Source organism: Molothrus ater, chromosome Z, assembly GCF_012460135.2.
Source record: "Molothrus ater isolate BHLD 08-10-18 breed brown headed cowbird chromosome Z, BPBGC_Mater_1.1, whole genome shotgun sequence".
Lineage (NCBI taxonomy): Eukaryota > Metazoa > Chordata > Aves > Passeriformes > Icteridae > Molothrus > Molothrus ater.
Window position 1 is genome coordinate 8678051 of NC_050511.2, and position 16079 is coordinate 8694129.

At 52.7% G+C, this 16079-nt stretch overlaps 1 protein-coding gene across 3 annotated transcripts in view; it reads left to right on the top strand.

Moving 5' to 3' along the window:
- The first annotated feature begins 750 nt into the window (after positions 1-750).
- The window catches only part of CNTFR (ciliary neurotrophic factor receptor), a 202847-nt gene continuing 187518 nt past the window's right edge, over positions 751-16079 (top strand). The window contains exons 1-2 of one of the 3 annotated variants that reach the window (XM_054517960.1): positions 751-882; positions 3029-3200. The gene's annotated coding sequence lies outside the window, so the exon portion shown is untranslated. The remainder of the gene's footprint in view (positions 883-3028; positions 3201-16079) is intronic. The other 2 variants (XM_054517959.1, XM_036403708.2) reach the window with 2 other exon arrangements.

Genomic DNA, 16079 nt, shown 5'->3' on the forward strand with positions numbered 1-16079 from the left:
GCGGCTGTGCGAGAGGAGCACAGCCCAAACGTGTGGTGGGTGTTTGGTTGTGCAGTGTGTGTGAGAGGGGCGAGAGGCTTTCGTGACAGTGTGCATCTTCCTGTGGGTGCTGCTGCGCACTCCAGGAGGGTGTTGGTGTGAGGGAGCTCGGCACTCACGAGTGGGGTGTGTGGGAGGATGTGCACGGAGATGGAAGTGTGGCTCCTTCTCTTGGATCTGCATCTCGTGGTGGAGGGAAGGGACAGTGCATGTGGAGGGTGCATTGTGCACGACCCCGTGTGTGTGTGTGCGTGTGTGTGTGTGATTGTGTGCGTGTGCACAGGGCACGTGTGAGGTGACCACGACCCTGCTGCTTCCACTCTGGGGAGGTGGGGGGGCTTGCAGGGTGTGCTGCTGGTGATGTGTGTGTGTGTGCACAGAGCGGCGTCCCCACGGTGCTTCCACGAGTGTGCATTTGCACGGGGGTCGGTGGGGCGCGCCTGTGTGCGCGGTGCCTCCCTCCGGCTCAGCATCCGTGGGGAGGGAGGCGGCGGCGTGTCCGCAGGGGCGTGGACCAGTGTGGCTGTGGGGGGTGCGTGTGTGGGTGTGCGTGTGTTTGTGTTTGCGAGCGTGTGTGTGTGTGTGTGTGTGTGTGTGTGTGTGTGTGTGCTGTGTTTGCGGGCGGGTGCGCGCGGCGCGGCGGGGCCGGGAGCGCGTCCCCGGCGCTGTGCCGGGGGGTGCGGGCTGAGCTCATCGCTGGCTCCCCGGCGCTCCTTACCAGTGGCTTCTGCGGTCACATGGGTTATGTGCTGGAGTTTAAAAGAGCTTATAGCCCCCGAGCCGGTGCAGAAGCAGCCGGTGGTTGCATGGGGTAGCGCCGGGAGCGGCGGCAAGGAAGGCGCCGTGAGTAGCGGGCGGCCGGGGCCGGAGGGCGGCACGGGATGTACCCCCACCCGCGGGACGGGGGAGGCGGCCTGCGGGCACGGGGGTCAGCGGCGGCGAGCCGCGGGGCCCGCCGCCCAGGAAGGCGGGGGGGAACGCTTTCTTCCCCCGCATTCGCTCCCGGTCTTGTGCTCCCTCCCGCCCCGCAGCCGCGCACCTTTCCAGCGCCCGCGTGTGTCCGCGCCCCGACGTGGGCCGCGCGTCCGCCCCGCCGTGAGGAACCAATTTGGGCAGCTCAATACTTTCCTGCCCCGCCGTGCGCGTGTTCCTGGCGGGGACGGATGGGGGGCGAGGGGCCGGAGCGTCCCCGCACCCTCCGAGACAGCGGGTCCGCATCGGGGCGCGGCGGTGGCACCCCCGTCCCCTGCCCGGCGGGACCCCCGTCCCCTGCCCGGCCGGGAGGGCATCGCGGCCGGCACCAGGTTGAGGGCTGGGAGGGATGAGTTCTCCCTGCGGCAGTGCACGGGGCTGGAGCGGCTGGGACTGCGGGGCGGCTCTTTGTAAACCGGAGCCCGTGGATTTCCTGGGCGGGAGAGCAGGCTTCTTCTCCGTCTCTCTAAAGGCGCAACCTGCCTTCTTCTCTGCTGTGGCAGTGCAGATTTTATTTTTTCTTTTTTATTTTTTTAATTTTTTTTTTCCCCGAAGTGTGATTTTTATAAGAAAAGTGTCTGCATGGTGCTTCTGGGGAACTGCTCTCCCTGGGTTAGGCAGACAGTTCATCCCGAGCGTGAGTACAAGGGCTGCTTTCCAGAATTGCATAATACACACCGATCCCTATGCTGCTCAAAACTCCCTGACATTTCCACATCTTGGTGACTTCCCCCACTGCAATCCTGAAAACGAGTTGTGACTCCAGTCAGCTCGTGAGCCAATTTGTGGTGTCTTCACTGAAGACAGAACCAGGTCTGCATGTTCCAGCTTCCCTGGCTCCTCTGGCAATTGTTTCCTTAACCACTAAACTTTTTTTTGGTCTAACGATCGGCACTTCTTTACTCTCTTACGTTCCCCACCCCAAGCTTACGGACACATGTGCAGGGTCTGTTCAGAGGACAGGTTACAGAAAGGGGATTGCCTGCAAAGCTGTTCAATTTCTTTTCCCCATCCCTTTGTGTTTTTAATTTGTGGGATGGTTGAGGAGGTCCTTTCCTCGGATTGCTTTTTGCTCGGGAACTTGCTGGCATCTCCTCGGATTTAGCGAATTTCACTGGCTGTGCCCACTCTCAGCACACCACGTTTTGTACCGGTGTGAGGGACAGGACCTGCACATGCTGCTGCCAGTCCCACTGGCCGTGTGTTCAGGCAGTGAGGCACTGACATTGGCTGCTTTCTGCAAAATGTGCAAATATTTGGGAGCAGCCGATCTTGCTCCCGGATCCCTGCCTTGCCCCTCCATGAGGAGTTAGAGCTTTGCTGTGATGTCTAGAGATGTGCAAGGGATGCTCGTGTCTGGCCAGGCAGCATGCTGAGACCAGGTCCTGGGACCAGAACTCTCTGGGGCTCACTGCACCAGGAGGACTTTCCCAAGACAGGCTGAGCTTTAGAAATGAGAGCCTCGTGCCTGGCAGTCTTCCTTGCGACAGCTCCTCAAGATAAGTTTATCAGAGCCTCTTGTCAGAGCAAGCCAAGCCATGATCTAATGATTGTACATTATCTTTGGTCTGATTTACCCCAAGAGGACCCCATTGTGCCAGGACTCTGCATCCCCTTTCCCCTGAAAAGTGCTCAGCAGCTTCTGGACTTGGGAAAAGCCCTGATACCTCTCAGAGCCACAAAGCTTGTGATGCACACACACATTCAAATAACTGTGCAGCCAAGGCTTAGCTTTTGGAGACGTGACTGACTCTCTGAAGCTGGCAGCAGGAGTTTTGTGGGTGCAAGCCCCAGCTCCTGGCCACTCTCATTTAATTCCCTGCAAGCTGGAGACACGCATCCTGCTCCAGCTCAGTCTGGGGCTGGGTGTGCGCCTGGGGAGCCTGTCTCTCAGCTCTGTCGTTTATTATTGCTGCCGCTGCCATTATGCCTGACAAATGAGAGTTGCTGAGTAATGTGCTGTTTGTGTGTAAATATCTGAGTGCTCGCAGCTGAGCTCACTCCTGCCACTTTGCAGGAAGCCATCTCAGCACCTTTCCCCTGTGAAGGCCTGGGAGTGCAAATCGTCCTTCTGCGGGGACCTCCCCACCGCCACCGCCAGCTCTAGCCTCCGCTCGCCACTGCTTCCCTGCAAGCGTGAAGCCTCCATCCTCTCCGGCTATCGTGGCAGCCCTTCTGCTTTCCTGAGTGTGAGTCAGGGGTGGGAAAGGGCTGTGTTTGTGTGTGTGTGTGTGTCTGTGTGTGCTCAGTTGCTCCCGAGGGTCCCTGTCCGAGGCAGAGTGAGTTTTGGGGACTTCGAGTGTTTTGATGGAGACAGTCATGCATAACTAGGAAAGGAGTTTATGGGTTGGTTTGGGTTTTTTTCCCCTGCCTACTCAGCCCTGAGTTCCCCCTCATTTCATCCCAGCACTGATGAAGATGCTAAATTGCTCCTTCCCATATTGTTTTCATCCCATTTGCAGATTAGCATCCAACTGCTTCTTGCAGTCAGTACTTGCTCAGCCCAGCTAGGCTGATCACAGCTTTTTTAATCTCCCCTTGTAAATCAATCCCTTCTGCCTCCTGATAATTTTTGTCGCTCATTTTTCTGAAATCCCTCCAATTTGTCCATTTTGTGTCGGTGACGTATGCCTGGCCCTAAACATGATGTATACCAGGCATGGCAGCGTGAGGGAAGGACACCTCCTCCCCTCCCACCCCGCTGGGGCTTGTGATGCTTTGTCAGCACTGAACTGAGTTACTTCCCCATTATTCTAAGCTATAGTCCCTGCTCGGTGTTGCAGAAGAAAGCAGCATACTCAGGTCAGTGCCCTGGGGAGAATTCCTCCAAATTTTGGTGATGGGTTACTGAGGTTTGGTTGCAGGCTGGTAGCAGATGCTGGAAGGGGCCGGTGGTCTAGGTGTATTCCTGGGGTGCCTCTTCCCACAAGAACTAATAGCTGAACAGGAGGGATGAGGAAAATAAGAGAGGGCAAGCTGGGCAGATGGGGAAACTGAGGCACATGCACGCACATTTCCCATGCATCTTTCCAGCTCTTATTTAGGTGCTCTGTGTGTGGGGTGTGGTTGCACTTGTTAGTGTTGCAGCTGGCATGGGCATTTTTCGAGGAGATGCTGGATCTTTGGTCAGAGCAGGCTGGCACACAGGGATGCTGGGCTCTGAGCTGATTTTGTTCATTGCTTCTCGTGCTCGTAGCCAGAGCCTGATGCCACAGGTGCTCTCATGGGGAAGAAACAGGGTAACAAAGTGCCTTGCATTCGCGCACTTTGAAGTTTTATCATGCCAAACCCTGAGCTCCTAGGACTGAGCATTCCCATTCCCTGGAAGGGCCGTGCCCTTCCAGGATCTGTCTATTTTTAGGAGGAGTTGTATTCTGGACAGTGTCCACTGCAGATGCTCTCTGCCTCCTCCTCTTGGCCCTTCTCCAGGGACACCCTTTGGGCTCTCTGCTGGATGGGCCGATCTTGCCGGGGCTCCTCCAGGGACGAGCAGAGCCGAGCAGAGGTGGCACCATGCTGGGCATGGGGACGCCTGCTGGGCAGTGGTACCCCGGGGTGCTGGGGAGGGACAGCGAGCTCACGCTCTCCCTTGCATGAACTGCTGTGAATGTCGTGCTCTAGGAGCCAGCAGGACACGGTGGCTTCTGCACGGCGTGGCCAAGCAGGGGTGCTGCTCCCTGGGCCAGGTGGTACCCGGTGCTCGGCGGTGCCCGGCGCCGGCCCGTTCGCCAGGATGACACTAGGGGGCACGAGATCTGCTGGAATTCCTTTGTTGGGGATGGGAAATGAGGCTGGAAAGCTGCTCTTGACCCTTCATGCCCCGTGCATCATTCCCCCGCACGTTTTGTAGGAATTAGGAGTGTTAAACCCCACGAGCTGTCCCGGTAACTCCTCCTGCCGCCAGGGCAGGACGCGGCTCTCCGGAGGCTGCTCCGCTGGCTCTGCCCTCACTGGCCGTGGAAGCAGCAGGATAGGGATGGAAGCGGTCAGCCGGAAACATCTCCGAAGCAAGGAGGTGGTGGATGCAGCCGGAGTGCCAGGGAATCTCCGGGGAATCTGGGAAATCCAGGAAAACACCTTAGCATGGTTTTAATGCCTCTCTAGAGGCGTTGTCCAGAGCAGGGATTAAGTTAGATTCAGGGCTGGCTTTCAAGATGCAGCGTGTTATGGTTTCATTTTCTGCTGGTTGTTAAATTCATGCATGATGTCTCCTCAGGGTCATGTTTTCCCAAAGCAGCAGAAACTTTAGAGAGTGATTTAATGAATGGTTCTGATCGATTTGAAACATGGAGTGTGTGTGTGTGTGTGTGTGTATGTGTGTGTGTGTATTATATGTGTGTCCATCTACATATCTGGGTGGGGTGCAAAGAATATGTTTTTGAAGGTATGTTTATGCATTTCTGCATACATCCAGATGTAATATTGTCCTGAGTCCTTAAAATCTATTATTCCAGCTGTGAATGCGTGTATATATATTAAAGCACTGTATACTGGAGTCTTTCTCTCTTGTTATAACAAACCTCACAAAAAGCAAATAAAGAGACATTGTTCTCATAGCAAGCTTTTAAGGGCTCAATATTTATCTTCTATGAATTTTGATAGTTTTTGTTCAGCATGTTTGCAGTTATGATGGTGGTGGGGGGTTTGCCTATCTACTTCAGATTTTGTGCTGTTGGGAAACTGAAAACATTTGGATCGTTTCAGCTTATTCATTAGGTAATGAAAACAGAAGTCAAGCTTCTGGATTGAAATGTTGGCACTTGATATCATTCTGGCATATTAATTTCTCAATGGTTAGGGTTTTTTCTAATGCCTTCCGTTGCCAGATACCAGGCTCCTTTGCTGGAGCCGTGCTGCTCTCGCGAGCCCCCGGGGCAATATTTTTAGTAGGACACTGATGCATCGCAAACACTCCTGTGCTCCGAGAAAAAGCTTTGCTGGCTGTTGTTGGAAGTAGCGCCAGGATGGGTAGAAAGGAGAGATCAGAGGAGGACGGTGCTGCCGCTGCGTCAGAGCGTTTGCTTTGTGCCTGAGACGGAGGTTTTGTGTCGGGTCGTGCAGGTGCTCTGCCTGTGCGGATGTGAGGGCAATTCCCCAGCTGGCTTCTGAGACAGGACTGAGGAGCAGGGGTTTGTTTATTTTGAAATGCCTTGTGAATTGGAAGGAGGTCCGGGAAGAAGTGCCGAGTCAACTTTCAAGTCAATTAGGGATGTGTCTGGAGGTGTGAAGTGGTTTGAAGGGGACAGGGTGATTTGTCTGAAAGTGTTACCTAATTAGAGGGTGTAGTCAGGGCTCTAATTAGCCATGACACCCTAAAGATGTTATCAAAGCCCCCTTGAGGCATGGCTGATCCAGTGCCGTGGCTGTGAGCTGTCTGGTCAGTGTGGCCGTGCACGGCCGGAGCTGCCGCCCTCTGGCTCAGAGGCAGCCCAGATGCTTGAAGAGGCTCTTTTCCTTTTCAGGCGACTCGTGATACCCTCCGGGGCTGCTGCCAACGTTGAGTGATGTTCATAAAGTCACAGAATGAAAGGAAAGCCTGCAGCAGTAGGAAGAATTAATACTGGTGCCCACTATGTGCGAAATCTCCTCTCTTTTCCCTGAGGGGGATCACTTTCTTCTGCTCTCTGCCTGGGGGGAGGCTGGAGGAGGAGGGCTGTGAGGATTTGCATTAAGTGATGCTGTACTAACAGCTGGTGGAGGAATCGTGACCCCTTTCTTAGCATTGCCTGACAGAGGGGACATGGGATCTACTGAAATCTGGCTTGCCCAGACCTGGTTGTATTTAAATACTATGCAACACACCCTGTGAGGGGGAACTGGTGCAGGAAGCAGTACAAGAAGTGCTGGGTAAGAGGGAAAGGCTCCTGGGAAGGCTTTTCTCTGATGTTGGAAGGAGCTTACAGCCTGCACCTCTGCTGGACCACACCTGGATGGTGGGTGTTGTTTCCCTTTTGAGAGCTGGGGCTGGAGGTTGCTCCCTCTGGGGCTGCTCTCACTGCCTGCTGTTCATCTATCAAAACCATTGTTCAGTCAGCCCTGTAAGGAGAGGAGAGTGGGAGTTGCCTATTCCCAGCAGTGGTGCCAAAAGCCAGTAGGAGCCACCTGAAGCCAGGCTGGTGGATGAGTGTGGAGAGCAGGGCCATTGCCATCTCAGCAGCAGAGAGCAAAAGAATGCTCTCCTCTCTCAGGGCTGAGGTCCCCGTGGCTGTCAGAGCCCTCTGAATTGCCAGGAGAGAGCAGTGGGTAGCTCAGACCTCCTTGGCAGGAAGGAGCTACTGTTACTCCTGTGCCAATGGGAAATGAAATGGATCCTGGGGCTAGGATGTTCCCTGTGTGCTTCATCAGTGCTGTGAGGCGCCTGGGTCTGCAAAGGGACTCTCTTTGCTTGTGTAGGTGGAATTGCAGCCCCCCAAATGCAAACACACAGCCAGGCACACTCCTGTGCTAACAGTTACCAAGGGATGCGCCTGCTTTTAATTATGTGGGTGTTAAGCCAGTGAATTCATTTTGTTCACAAAGTTGCAGCCTGGTATTTTCCTACTGCTCCTGGTCTCTGGTGGCATTCCCAGACTCTGGAGCACATGTGCCCATAACTTGGGGACTGGGTTTGGTAACTTGGAGGACAGTGCCACACAGGGCTGACCCAGGCAGCTCTTCCTGAGCTGTTGCCGTGCTGTGCCAGTGCTGCAGGGGCCACGCTGGATTTTAGGGTGCTGTGTTATAGGTGGTGGATGGGGAGCTGCTCGCTGTGCTGTGGTGTCACAAGCTGATCAGCACAGAGGGAGGGACCTGCACTGCTGCCCTCCTGCCTGGGGAAGCAGCCTGGGTTGGGCACCTCAGCGCCCGGCACGAGATTCGGTTGTGAATTCAAACAGTATCGTGTATAATAAAACAACCTTATCTCTGCTTTTGCTCTAGGTACACCCTGCACCACAGTCCTTTTGTCTAGGGCCTAAAAATGCTGGTGATAATGAGGATACATCCTTTTTTGTGGTTAAAGTGTGGTTCTCAGATTCAAAGGGGAGGCAGCTTGTGCTAGACTTCACCACCAATGTGTGATTTACCCTCCTCTGTGCCACTGAACTGAGGGCTTGAAAAACAAATATGTTAAAAGGAAGGAAAGACAACAAAAGGCTGCTGGTGCTGTGAAATTTGATCAAAAAAACCTCTGTCCAGTCCTCTGGGCTTCTCACTTAACGATGAGCTCTAGAAATAACAGTGTTACAGCAAAGTGCACCCACAGATAACTGTGGGTTTGGGGACGGGACTGCTTTGTTCTTGAGGAGCCAGGTTGAAGTTCATTTTGGGTATTGAAGTTCATTTTGGGTATTTTTACTCCCCCCAGAGCGAGGGGAAGTTACTGTTCATGGATACTCCATGAATCCAAAGCCATTCAGAGCAGCCTGGGACCTCTCCGCTTTGCAATCCTTGTCTAGCCTGTTGCCTCTCCCCAGCATGCCAGACACACATATGGGTGGGAGCCCAGCTGGTGGGGGTGGGAGAAGTCCCACCAAGCTGCCGCCACTGTTTCTCCCGGCTGGGTTCAGAGCGGTTTCCTCTCGTCCCACGTCCCGGCCATGTGCGGGGCGGCCGGATCCCCACACGTGTTGCACAGACACATTTCCGTGCTGCCTCTCGGTGCCTGCCCACCTATTTGCAGCTGGGGGAGCTGAAGCTGCTCTTTCTTGTGATTCGTAAAAAAAAGTCTCTCTCTGGATGGAGTTGTCTGTGCTTTTATTGACCTGGTTACGGGAACGACAGAGGCTTTTCCGTCTCCTGGACGCGTGATTTCTGCAAGGGCTCTGGAGCAGGGGCCGGCTCTTGCTGCTGGTGTGTTTCCAGTTCTCCTAACGTGATTAGTTTGACAGGCCCATTGGGTATGCTGGCGAGTCTAGTTTTTATTCTGTGCATGAAAGTAAGTGCTATGACAGGGCACAGAGCACCAGCTAATTCTGACATCTGTGCAGGAGGGACAGATGTCAGTATTTTTGGACAGTATTTTTGGCCGTGCCTCAGATGTGCTCTGCCACCTGGCAGAAACCCTTTGCCCTTTTGATGGGGCATTTCTGTAATGTCTCAACTTCCTGACCATTTTGGAGACTCTTCCCTTGTATCTGCAGTTGGAGTTGTTTTGCCAGAAGGTTCAGTTTGAGCTCAGTGAAACCTGAGTGCTGAGGACATTCCAGGCATGCACCTGACGACTCTCAGTGAAGGTGTCCATCCTTCAGAAGTCCAACAAGCTACCATCAGTCATTCCCATTGGCACATTTGCCTGTTGGGCTCCAGTTTTGTGCGTGTTGCCATCTTCCAGCAATGCTGAGGCACACCGTGTTTTTGGGGCTTGTTGAGATGGGAGGAGGATTGGAATGGGGATCATCGATCATCCCTGCTCTGCAAGCTGCTTTTTGCTGTACAGACACATCTGCTCTCCCCCAGCCCTCTTTGATCTGGATCAGCAGTTCCAGCTTCACCCTGGCTTGTTCAACTGCAAAGCAAGGATGAAGAGGAACTTTCCCAGCAGCCATGGTGGGTCCTCGACTTCAGGGGCATGCAGCATTTGTGCTTCCTAGATGTGGTAAATCTGTACCTCTGGTCAGGCCAGAATGGTGGTGTTTTTTTCCCAAGCAGGGCTGCCTTATGCACAGGGTAGAGCCATTTCTGCACAAATGGACCTGGTATCTCCCCAGCTCCTTCCAGAGGAAGGAAGGAGATGATGGCTTACAAAAGAGACAATGGCAAAGAATTTGTGTTGATGATTTTGACTTTGCCTCTCCCAAGGAATTGATCTGGCCTGTGTTTGGGTGTAGGACCCAAACTGGAGGTTTAAGTCACTGCACATCTGCTTTTAGGCTTGGAGGGCTCCGCAAGGCTGTTTGCTGTGGTACATTACCAGGGTCAGCCTTTAACCTTGCCACCACTAGGGGTTGGAGGCAAGCATCATTGCCTTCAAAGAGGGGAAGCTGAAACCTGGAGTGGCTTTGGGATTTCCTTGAGGTCCCAGAGCAGAGCTGGTGGCAGAAAACCAGATTTCTTGAGTTGCTAACAGCTCCTGCCAGCTGTGGGACACATTAGTAAACACTTGAGTAGATCAAAGTAGGGCATCCGGCTCTTTGTGCAGCACTGTACTTATACTTATCTGTCTATCTGTCTGTCTGTCTGTAGTGCTTCTGGCAGTCAAACCTAAGACGACATTTAAAGGCTTTACTTTTTTTCTCTCTTGCCGGTTTCAGATCAAATTTGCTGAGTTGTCAAGCTGAAGATTCTTTTCTCCTAAGTGCTGGCCCAGCAACAGCTCACTCTGCTGCATCCCTGCCTTGGAGGAGTCCAGCTGGGTTCCTCCTGTCTCCCATCACTGGCATTAACATTTGGGGGCTGGAGCAACAGCTTTGCTGGTGGACAGGAGAAAAGAAACAGATTTTAGCTTCCTTCTTCTCCCTGTTGATCAGGCCATTCTAGGCTCAGTTAGCAGCAGCTGTTCAAAAGCAGCAGACAGAGCCAGGTTTGCACTGAAAAAGATGTTTTGGGGTGGAGAGGGCAGTGGTAGAGGCTTGCAGGCAAACTCTTCCTCCTCCCTAAGCCTGGCCTAGGTCTCAGAGGCAGGCACGTGTGCTGTGAGCTGGTGGGCTCTCAGCAGAGTCCCAGCAGGCTGTCTGTCTGTCTGGAGACAGCCAGGATGAGTGGCACCAATCAGCCTCTGACCCAGTGGGTTTCAGCAAGGAAGGCGAGGGCTGTCTTTGTGTGTAGTGAGGAAATTGCTCCCGTGTCCCTGGAGGCTGTCACTCCAACACTTTGCTGTGCTCTGCTGGTGGGGAGCGGCACCAGAGGATGCCTCTGTTGCTGCTGTCTGCCTTGGGGACAAGCACAGACGTGTCTCCAGCTGGAAGTCAGCTTGGGGAGTGGAGAAACCTCCCCAGAACATGCATTTGCAAGCTCTGGTGTGTGGCAGTCCCTCCCAGGCAGTCACAACCTCCTGCCACTGTGTGAGCAGGAAGGCTCAGTGCCTGTTTCCTGGCATGAGGAGAGGATGGAGCTTACCCCGCTCTGGAATAGGGAGCCAGGAGTGGCTGCAGGTGCTGGAGCTGGAGCTGGAGCCATCCCTTGATCCCAGCACCAGCAGCCAGCTCCAGCTTTAGTCCTTGGAGCATTTTTGAGGGTTTTGTGCAATGTGGTTTCAACTCCATCCCTTCCTCTTGTGCAAGGCTCCTCCCTGAGCAGGCACAGTGACAAAGTTAATCCTGAGACAGCTGTAGTTCTCCGGATTTTGCCAATCTCTCACCTTCCCCTCTACATTCACCAGACCCTGCCCAGTGCCTGTTGGGAGCTGTCTCAGCTGTCCCTGAGCAGCATCTTTCAGCAAGGATGGCAGCTCAAGAGGGTCCCCCATAACTCAGTGGGGTGCTGCCAGTTTAACCCAGACAGTGGCCCTCTGGCAACCCCCTCTGTGCCTGTGGGGGATACCAAGCAGCTGCTAGACAGCAGAGACACACACTGACCTGCACCTTGGCTTTTCAGGGCAGAGTCATGTCTATGTGGATGGAACGAGGCTGTGTGACACAAGCACTTACAGCGCTGGCTTCAGTGACCAGAAAAGCCAGAGGTTGCTCTTGTTACCCAGACTAGGAGATGGAGGAATTTATTTATTGCTTTAACTCCTTTCCAGAAGTGGTTCAGATGCCTCAGCAACAGCTAGCTCTCTAAAACTGAGACCAAAAGCACAGGATTTTTCCTTTGCTGTGTCCTGGACAGTTAACCCTTTTAGCCATCCCATGTTCAGATGGCGTGACCAGGCTCCATGGGACTCAGGACCATCTCTCTGGAGACACCTTTGGGCATGGCCATGCCCACAGAGCAGCAGTGCTGAACCCTTCCATCTGCAGATTTGGGATCTGCCCTTGGTAGAGACTCTGGCTCAGTACTGCTCAGTTTGAAAGCCCTGCCTGATCACTGTCCCCCCAACAATTGCTGCTGTGAACATTAATTTTTCCCGGATTTTTGCTTCCCTTTGAATATCTACGCTATGGATCATTTTCCCTTCATGTGTTAGCTGGTATTTTCACAAAGCTGAAGCTTGTGCTATTTCCTGCCTGTCCTTCTGTGCTTTCTCTTGCTCCCTCTCCTGTCAAGCCTAAAACCACCCTGGGTTTTTTTTCTGCTCACTCCAGAAGAAACTGCCCCTGTTCTTCTGAAAGGTCATAAGATTGGAAGAAAGTGCCATTTAAAATATGAGGAATCTGTCCACCCACATCGTGCTAAGCACATCCCCAGCTGGAGAAAAGTGTCTCAAGACTCCTGGGGTGGGAAGATCAGCCAGGTGTCCTGTGGATGGGGAGAGCCTTTCAGGGCAGGGGCAGGCTGCTGAGGCTGCCAGCAGTTTGTGAGGGCTGCAAGGTGAAGCTCCTGGCTGCAGCAGTGATGGGAGGAGATCTGGGAGTTCCTGTTGCAGGAGGTCTGAAGAACCACACATGATGGGTGCTGAGGATGAGGCAGCAAGGTCAGGCTGGATGGGTAAAAGGGGTGTCTTCTCTCGGGTGTTGTAGCTGGGGTTCCATGTAGGGAAGCAGGGTGTGTAAAAATTAGTCAGTTTGTCCTTTAGCTGTGTTTTTCCACCGTTCTCTGTAGATTCCCAAGTGGAAACTTATTTTAGGCTTGAAGCCACCCCAATGTATTTTGTTTGTCTAGCTGTGGGTGCTGTTCAAGCTGAGTCTGTGTGGGGAGTATGTGATAACTTCTTTTTTAATGTCTCCTTCTTCAGTTCTATGGTCCTTAATTGATATTTTTAGTCTTTTATCTCTTCCAGCTGCTGCACTTGTCTCTCCTGAAGGAGAATGATGCTGCAAAGAGTGGGACAGGTTTGCTGCAGATCCTCAGGCCCTGAGCTGGGGACAGAGCATCCCCACTGTTGGCTCCTCTTGCTTTGCCCTAGTCCTCATGCCGTGCTGCGGCATTTTTAGAAGCCATGAGCAGTCCTGTTTGCAGGAGGAGACTGACACAAGGTTCCAAGAGGATGGAGTGGAAAGGTTGCTTTACCTATCTGGAACAATGAGCCCCTTTGTGCACTTTTTTCTTTTTTTTTTTTTTTTTTTTTTCTTTTTTAGACCTTACCTTCCTTGTACCCTGCCTCAAAGAAGCAGGAAAATACTGCTTTTCCCAAAGCCAGGTACCAGGGGACCACTGCCTCCTGCCATAAGCTCAGGAGTCAGACAGCAGCTTAAACACTAAATATATCTGCCTCTGCAGCTCTTGGCTTTTACAGAAATAAATCTTAAGGAGGTAACTTTTTGCTGTGCAGTTCTCAGGGCTGGCTCTGCTGTGGTTTCCACTGAGATAGCATTTGGCTAACACAGCCAACCAGGAATGGAACAGACCTGGAGCTGTATAGAAAGTGATTAAGATAAGGCAGGGTTATGATTTGCCTGTCTGATCCTGAAGCTTTGTGCATTATTTAGTGTGTGTAGCAGAAGGTCAGTAGCCTCCTGATAATTTTCATTAGATTAGTCAGGCAGGATAATCACCTGCTCAGGAAAAAACCAACTCAACACTGTCTGTTCAATAGTTGGGGTTTAACTGAAAATAAATAGTCTTGTAATTATAAGGACATTGTCAAGGTCAAGAGGCTCAAAGATTCGCTTTCTTTTTTCCTTTGGTGTGTTTACAGAGATCCTGCAATTCTTTGTGAGATTTTTTTTTCCTCCCTTAAATTCAAATTGAGATCTTCAGGGCTCTTAAAAGAAATTCAACACTTCCACAGCAGTGGACGTGAGTGGTGTTGCAATAGCTAAGTGGTACTTGTGCCCTGCTGCAGCTGAGTGACCCCATGCTAATGAGCAGGGCACTTGCAAGCGAGCTGGGAGTGTGTGCAGCCAGCCCAAGCAGAGCTAAACCAGAGTAGAAATGCTCTCCCCTCCTCCTCTGGGCTGACTGCAGGATGGATCCAGCCCAGAAGACCAGGTCCTGTCAAGCAGGCAGAGGATATCCCCTCCCTGCGAGCAGTCAGTCCAGCACGAGTGCCACCCTGCTTAAATGAGGATATGCATTATCTCCTACGGGTACCTTTGCTGCTGTAATTAGGTGAGGCTTTCAGAAAGCCCAGGAAAGAAGAGGTGGGAGTGAAGCTGATGCCGTAATCAGTACCAATGGGTTCTGCAAAGGGTGCTTTGCTAAAGAAACTGATAGGTTATTAGAGCTGGGGTTGGTGCTTGTGCAGTGCCAAAATGCCTGCCCTTTTTCACCCTAGAAGGGGTTGTGCTTGCTATTTATCTTCCTCATACAACAATAAAGCCCAGAGGGACCTTTGTAATCTTCTTAATCTGTCTAGCTGCAGACTGGTGCTTGCTGGATGAGACTTAGGAATAGCTTTCAAGTGCTCAAGGTAGATTCAGGGATGATGGTACTGGCCCAAGGTGATGAAAGCTTGCTGTGTCCATGCTGGTGCTGTGGCTCCTTGGCAGTATGCTGCCAAAGCAGGTAGCCTTGTGTGGGAAGTGTGGGAAGCTTTCAGCTCTCTGTCCTGAGCTCAGCTGCGAGCCAAGAGAACTGCAGGGAGCCTTCAAACATGGTAACCTATATGGCAGAAGAGGCAGGGTTTGCATGCTTGTGCTGGCTGTGCATGCCTCTACCATGGAAAAACAGCGCTGATGTTGTGGCCACACGAACTAGTTAGTGCCCTGAGTCCTTGCTGCTTTTGTTTTGTTTTGTTCCCAGTCTAATTGCTCATAAGTGGGGATTCTTGTCATCAGAGCTAGTGGGGCCTGTGCTCAGCCCATCTTCACTAAAAATCTGCTGCTCTGGCTCCCTGTCACGGGCTTTGACAGATGCCCAAGGGAAAGTGAGGGCATGGCTCGGCCTGATATGCCAAGTGACTGATGCTGTGGTCTGATGACTGATGCCACACGTCGCAGCAGGCGCACGGGTGCTCCCTTGCTCTTCCTCTGCTGGAGATGGGAGGACAGGGGGCTGCCTTGACAGCTTGCTTTGAAAGCAAAATTACTCCAGGGCTGGATTTCTTCTCCCCCCTTCCCATCATCTTCCATCCCCCCCCACCCCCCGCCATTTCTTTTTTGCTTGACAGAAAAAGCATAACTCGTCTTTAATTGGTGCTTTGTGCCTGTCTCCTGACAGAACTCAGCAGAGAAGGGGCTGGCTGGATCAAAACAGCTTGAAGTTATGAGACTGTTATATGTCTGGCCTCCCTGTTTGAAACAAAAAAAACCCTAAACTTGTATTTCCAGCCCCCCCTGCCTGTTTTAAGCCAATTCCTTGTGAGCCATGAAAGCAAGCAGCGGGTGCTGCTCCCAGTGCTCCTCAGACATCCCATCGAGGAGCGCGGCTGACGCGGGGCTGAGCACGGCGCACCACGCACCTGACCCTCCACTGAGCCCGGCGTTTGGGGCATCTAATTGCCATGGAAGGTGTGGAAGGTTTCAGACTGCTTCATCATCTTACAAATAAGACCTGCCAGTGCCTGGAACGCAAAGCAAATGTTGCATGGTGGTTCAGGCAGGGAAGTGGTCTGCGCTCCTCGGGCAGCACTGCAGCGTGGCGGCAGCAGGGGGAACAGACCAGGCCATGAGCTTGTTCAGCAGTGCTTCCTGTGAGAGCAGGGCAAAAATGAGGTTAGGGCAGTTCCCTTGGTCCCTTCAACTGCCCTGTTGTGGTTTCTCTCTCTGTTGAACATCTGCAATTGTAAGAGGCCAGGTAACGTCTCCTGGGGGTGGGTGGGGTGATGGGAAGAAACCCTTGTCCTTGTAATGCCTTCAAGCTCCAACTCTGGCAGGAAACAGCATTATGACAACCCCTGGAGCCTTTGCAGGCTGGGCTCACCCTAGTCTTTGCAGAGCAAAATCACAGAATCATAGAATGGTTTGGGTTACAAAGGACTTTAAAGATCATCCCATTCCACCCCCATGCCATGGGCAGGGTCTCCTTCCACTATCCCAGGTTGCTCAGAGCCCCATCCAGTCTGGCCTTGAACGCTTTCAGGGATGTTGGCCATCCACATCTTCTCTGAGCAACCTGGCCAGTAGTTCAACATCAAATTGTTTGCTGCAAGATGTGGCTCCTTCCTAGTC